The sequence below is a fragment of the Colobus angolensis genome, unplaced genomic scaffold (genome assembly GCF_000951035.1).
Source record: "Colobus angolensis palliatus isolate OR3802 unplaced genomic scaffold, Cang.pa_1.0 Scaffold73, whole genome shotgun sequence".
Lineage (NCBI taxonomy): Eukaryota > Metazoa > Chordata > Mammalia > Primates > Cercopithecidae > Colobus > Colobus angolensis.
Genome location: NW_012121043.1, coordinates 3271994 through 3279084, shown reverse-complemented (window position 1 = coordinate 3279084; position 7091 = coordinate 3271994). Strand labels below are relative to the sequence as shown.

The 7091-nt window shown below is 34.0% G+C and overlaps 1 protein-coding gene across 2 annotated transcripts in view; it reads right to left on the bottom strand.

Moving 5' to 3' along the window:
• Positions 1-7091, bottom strand: part of CADM2 (cell adhesion molecule 2) — a 1120439-nt gene that overhangs the window by 297568 nt on the left and 815780 nt on the right. The gene's annotated exons all lie outside the window — the stretch shown is intronic.

Genomic DNA, 7091 nt, shown 5'->3' with positions numbered 1-7091 from the left:
GTTAGAAATAGTTGCCTGTACTAAAATTATGTTTCTTCTTTTGCTCTAAAAATCCTTTAATAAAAATCTTCTACTTTTTAAATTACTGAATTATTTTAAAGGTAATTTAGTACCTAATAACATGTAGACATGAGTGGATTTATCTGAATAGAAACTGTGTGTTGGAGCATAGTTTTCTCATAAATGAGAGTATAATTCCTTTTTCATGTCAGTAAGTTTATTGTATCAGATTGTATATAACTGAAATAATGGAAGATCAACCTCTAGTAATCTTTTAAAACAGAAATGCACTTAGTATAGCACCGAATCTATTTTATAGAGCTGAATTTAGAGGTAGCAAAATTCCTAAGAAAAACAAGAAAATTCAGCATAGGAAAATAAAAAAAAAAACAGTTTATAAAATTCTGAGTGCAAATGATTATCTTAATAAATCATTCTGAATGGATTTTGTTTTTCAGGTTTATAAAGCTACAATATAGTCATCACAATCTGTTGAATGCTATGCAAATTTATCGAACTATGTCTTTTAAGACCTGAGCCAATCACCAATATATTATAGTATTAATTCCTGCATTAATACAACTGATGATATCAGTAGTAATATTATTATACTATTACAGGGCACAAAGCTTTGCAAGTAGGATCATTTAAATTATTTTGCAGAAATGTAAATGGATGTCCATTTAAAGATTTGAAAGAATTGTAAATGTCATGAGACAAACCTACTGATGTGCTTTAGAAATTTGGGTTTTAACTTGTATTCGATACTAAAAATCCTTACTGCTGTACACAGATGCTCAGCATGGTCACCTTAACTATGTTAAATATTCCATTTATTTCTAATTCTGAATTTTGTTTACTCCTTATTTTTGATGTAGGTTTATGAAAATCACATGATGGGTCGGGCGCTGTAGCTCAAGCCTGTAATCCCAGCACTTTGGGAGGCCGAGACGGGCGGATCACGAGGTCAGCAGATCGAGACCACCCTGGCTAACAAGGTGAAACCCCGTCTCTACTAAAAAAATACAAAAAACTAGCCGGGCGAGGTGGCGGGCGCCTGTAGTCCCAGCTATTCCGGAGGCTGAGGCAGGAAAATGGCATAAACCCGGGAGGCGGAGCTTGCAGTGAGCTGAGATCCGGCCACTGCACTCCAGCCGGGGGACAGAGCCAGACTCCGTCTCAAAAAAAAAAAAAAGAAAAGAAAAGAAAATCACATGATGAAAGTGCTATCGTAAAGGGCTTACTTTCATGATTATATAAGGTTGTGTGTGTGTGCGTGTGTGTGTGCATATGTAAGTACACATATATATGAAATTATGTGTGTGCATGTACGTGTATTTTCTAGATTTAACTGATTGGCAATGATTTAACTGTGCACGTGTGTATCATGAAGATTTAATCACACCGAACCTGGTGGAGCTATCGGCGATTAAATAGAACTCGACGACACAACTCTGCTACTTTCCCAGTGTTTTCATAGGCTTCCCAATCCTAACAATAACTACCAAAATTATTCAAAATGATTGTGGCCCATAATGTCATATCTAACTTAATTTAGGTGACCCAGTATGAGGGCAGACTTCATAATCTTCCAGGAAAATAAAGATTAAAATTGAAGTTTTGAAGAAAACCACAGTTTTTCTAATTCCAGAGCTATTCTCAGGATTAAAAAAAAAAGCTAGCGTACATAAACAGTAGCAATATTTCTGGTTGCAAGAGACTAATAAAAGTGTTTCCTGAGGATAATATTTTTGCAAAGAAGGTAATAAAAATTAGCATTAAATAAGATAGATCATACTTTTTACAGATGAAAACCACTTCTTGACTATCTACATATTCAAACATTTCCTTGTGCATTCTGCTTGGCATATGGTGACTATAGAATCTTCCTCTTTAAACTGCTGAAAATTATTGCCTTTCTGTGAGTAATTGCCTTTTTCTTATGTTAAGAAATTCTACCATAAATAATACTGCATAAAATATCTGTAGGCTATCAACATTAAATTTAAGAACACCAAAATGCATGTGGAAATCATCTGAATGTTATTTTCTCCTGTCCATCTAAACCAGGAGACTGTACATTTGTTTGTTGAGAGACATTTACCATATTTCGTCTTAGATTCCTTTTAGTTATTTTTAGTTAGAAACACAATACTCCTGTTCTTCAGTTAAAAAAAAAATGTAGAGGGAATAGAGGTATAAGGCTTTAAAAATGTAGACAAAGGATCTAATGAAAGTACAAAAGCTATGTGCCAAGGTTAATGGAAACAATTTTTCAAATACAACTTTCAAAGCAAAAAGTATCGCCTCAAAAAGCAAGATTATGTTTTCCTGGATAGGTAAAATATTTCCCTTGAAAAAGGAAATAGTCTATCGATACTAAAATTTTGGCTATTAAGATAAAATTACATCAATTTCTAGTATTTTTGTATTCATTCGCCACACATTTGTACATATTTATTTAGTAATACTTTCCATGAAAAGGGCATCATTTTTAATACTGAGGATCAGGAATGACCAAGATTGGCACGAACCCCAGCACTCACGAACTGAAAGTAGGAGAAATCAAGGACGTTAAAACAATAAGCAGCAATCTCTAGTCTTTCTCTGAAAGATAGCCTATGTTATTTCAGATGTAAATGTGCCTGAAAGCAATACCATTGTATGGAAAAGTGATAATCCAACTAATGAAATCCTAAACAAGTAATCATACAAATGCTCATTTGACAAGTAAAGTTTAAAAATTGGCATATTGAATATACAAATAAGTGAAAGACTTTTTATGTTGGCCATTTCTCTCATCTGAAAATATAGATTTGGGGATATAGATGTTTTTGTGACAGGGTTAAATGGACTAAAAATAGCATTTAATGTTAAGTTCCTTGTGCAGAGATCGCTAGCTATGAAAACACTTTTCCTCCGGTACCTATCTTTACAGCCGGTCTGCACTGCCCATCTTACTCTTCCATTAAGTGTGACTGTATGGCTAAATGACAAAAGAATGTAAGGAGAAGGGGCTGTTTATTTCCTGGGGTTGAGCCATTAAAAAGTTTCACACCACTCTGCTATGTTTTCTTCTTCTTCTGGCTGACTATGACATTCTGACAGGTCTTTTTTATTTTGCTTTGTGTTTTAAGAAGATGACAAGGCTCTTGTTTGTCAGCCTGTTTCCCTGAATTTCTTTGGGGAAGAGGCGCACTCTTGGGATCAATATGCGAACAAGAAAAAATATGTGTATCTCAGCTGCTTAAGCAATTATGAATCTGGGATCTATCTGTTATAAGAGTTAGATTTACCTAACTAATACATTTATCACAGGGAATCATACAGCAAAATGAACACATTTTTAGCTAGAGTCAAAAAAAAAATGAAAATGGATGAGGAAATGAAGAAAACTGGAAATGAAAGACAAGAAGGAGATCTGAGTTACTGTACACTTAAGGCTGCTCTCAGCAGATGTGAGAAAAAAAAGAAAACATGGCTTCTATTCTAGACTGTGATGAGAGTTAAATAGAGATAGATGCTTCTTGACTGTCAATGGCATTTTGTATTTTAAGGTTTGCAAAATATCCTCCTCCTCTAAACTGAACTTCCTGGTTGATCCCTGAATGCCAGTTTCTTGGCTGCTGAAAAGGAAGGAGGTTAATATTCCCTGCTTATTACCAACTATTAAGACTTTGAAATTCTATGATCAACGCTATACTTTTTATTGATCACCAGTGCCAAAAGAAGTGAAACTGAGTTAGAAACATATACATTTTTGTTTGTTTATGAGAATTTGTCTGTATCTTAATTCAAGGCTTATATTCAAGAACTTAGATATTCCATAAATTCTACTTAGAGGGACCCATACACACAGATAAAATGACAAGGAACACATTTTCTGCATACATACACTTAAGAACAGATCTAAGTAATTCAGAAAAAATTTCAATATTCGAATGCAGAAATTCCAAAGTTAAACATAACTAGAAAGAGTTAGTTTTGGTAAAAAGAAAAATAGTAAGTTAATGATCAGTTAATATTATGAAAATTCTCTTTTTCCATATGGATACATCTGAGTGTCTTATCCTGCACAGTTTCAAAGCTGGCCCAACTTGTTTTATGTTTCATAAATGCTTTGGTTAGGACCGATCTTGCTAACCTCAACTTTATTCTCTCCCCATGATATTTTCATTTGCTTCCAATAGTGTCAGAGGTGCACAGATTCTTTTATCAATACATTTTATACACATACCAAAAAAAAAAAAAAAGAGAAAAGAAAGAAAGAAAAAATACAATACGACAGCAGCTTCTGTAGGTTCAGTGCATTTACTATCCCTTTTGCTGAAAAACTTCACCTTTCTTGATTTGTGACATTCTGGTTCAACTTGGAAAGAAACGGAACTAGTTCTTTCTGATCATTGACAAAACACTTTTAGGAAAGAGCAAAATCCCTTCTTCAACTCATTATAGATCAGCCATCTAGAGAGATGGAACTTGAAGAAAGACATCTTTCATTTTGGAAAGAAAAATCCTTTTCAGAAATAATTCTATCAGTGTGTCGTAAATGTCTGGCCTGTTCTCCACTTCTTTTTGAGTATTTACCTGCAAAGAGAGACCCTTTTAGAAATTCCTTTGTTCATTCCTACCTATCTGCTTCTATGGGTACATTTTTCTAGACATTTCCATCCAATGTTTAGTATCTGTTTAAAAACTTTTAATATGTAAGTGTAGATTCAAAAGCTGAAACTAATTTCAAAATATTAAGTATAGTATGAAAAATATCAGGGAGATATACATTTTGCTCAAATAACTTACAATGCTTTATAAGCAAGCTTTGTTTTCCCGATGCAAATAGTAGAAAAATACTGAATTCTAGACTCTTTCTTGAGAAACTTTTCAGTTTATTCAACTTAAAATAGTAAATAAGTGTTACATTCATGCAACCATAGGCACATTAATTTTTATTTAATTTCCCTAAAGAAAGCTATGGATTGATTTGTGAATTGACCAATGAGTTTAAGTTCAGGAAGTGCTGTTATTCTAAGGTGATCATTATATAATGCTACTGAGCCAATGAACTGTAACCTATGCTTCACTAAACAAAACGCTTATGGTCTAATTTAGATTGATAAAGGGCTCACTTTCAAGGCTCATACAACTCTATTGGAAGAATTATTGTTTTCTAATTCTTAAAAATAAGAGGATTGTCTTAATCCATGTGAGAAAGGAGTTGCCAGAGCCAAAAAGGGGCACAGTGTAAGTTACACCTATCATGAGACACAGGGTAAGTGACATGTGTAATAGACGATGAAGTCCAGGCACTACTTTATTATATTGCTAACTTAAAAAGTTAAGACTATTGTATATCTTGTGAATTATCAAAGTATATGGAAAATCATGTCTAGATTTAGAGAAGTACACAGTCATTTAAGACCAGAAAACTCCTGTTTCTGGCCTTAAATAGGTGCATGAACAAGAAAGGAAGTTAGTTAAAAAATTTGAAGGGATACCTCAGACAGGTACAGTGCCTTGGCTTTATGTTTCCTATGATTGGCTGTACACTTGCTGTTTTTATCTAGATAAAATTCTCACATATTTCTAGAATCAAAATCAAAAAGCAATCTTCATATTTAATCTCCCTATCTCATAACATCATTGCATTTGGATATTTGGCACTTTGGAAGGCTGAGGTGGGAGGATCACTTGAGTCCAGGAGTTTGAGACTAGCCTGAGCAATGTAGTGAGACTCTTTATCTACAAAAAATAATAATAATAAAACAGCTGGTGGTGGTAGTGCATGCTTGTAGTCTCAGCTACTTGGGAGGCTGAGAGGGAAGGATCAGGATTGCTTGAGCCCATAATGTCAAGGCTGCAGTGATCCATGAGGGTGCCGCTGTACTCCAGCCAAGGTGACAGAGCGAGACCCTATCTCAAACAACAACAAAATTGATATGTCATTACCTGTGCTTCATTTTTAGTGGTTTTTACAGCCATGTGAGGATTCTTGAAACTTTAGACTCCCTCTCAAAGAAGCACACAGAATTGGGGTTTTGGTCTAGAAATGACACTGATGACTGCAATATTGTACTTTATGACCTTTCAAATAAGAACACTGAGGTCTAGAAAGTTGAAGCAATTGCCACCGTAGCGCAGTTAGTTACCCACAGAGTTGTCTGAGGAATCAAGTTTTCTGTTTCCCAATCCAGGGCTTTTTCTATATCTTATTGAAAGAGGCTGAAGAAATGCTGTTTTTTTAAATGATATATAAATTTGCAACATGCAAGTACACTTCATTTGAACACAGATTTTTAAATGAGCCATCACTATTTTATGTTCTAGCATCAAAGCACTCAATGAAGTTAGTTGCTACTTTGTTTTCCCTTTTTTTCCCATTGCCGTCTGGACACTGCAACGTAGATGTCACAGAATACTAGATTTTCTACTTAGAGATCACAGTTAGGCAAAACCAAGCATTGTCATCTGTTCAAATGAAATAGAGGAAGTTTTTGTTAATATGTGAAATATCAAATTAGTATGCAAAATATACAGAACAACAAATCATATATATGGTATATATGTGGATATATATGGATATATATGTGTGTGTATATATATATTCAGATTCCATCAGTAGCATATAGATATCTAAAAATAATTTTCAAACTAGGAATTAAATTATGATTTTTTTACTATGAATGTTAGATTTTTAACAGTGATTGCTATTGTGTAGGATTATCAGTTTAGGCAAGAAGTTTTGTTCATAATAGTTTTCACAGTTGAAAAATAAAATAAAATTTGGAGGAACAAAAAAGCAATTCAAAATATTTTTTATTGTGATCCCAAATAAAACAAATTTTATTTTCATATATTAATAAAATATTTAAATTGTGTCCATCCTACATTATACTTCTTACTAATGATGCTTTAATAGTTTAAGTTGCACATTAAAAAGATTCATTTACGGCCAGGCACGGTGGCTCAAGCCTGTAATCCCAGCACTTTGTGAGGCCGAGACGGGCGGATCACGAGGTCAAGAGATCGAGACCATCCTGGCTAACACGGTGAAACCCCGTCTCTACTAAAAAATACAAAAAACTAGCTGGGCG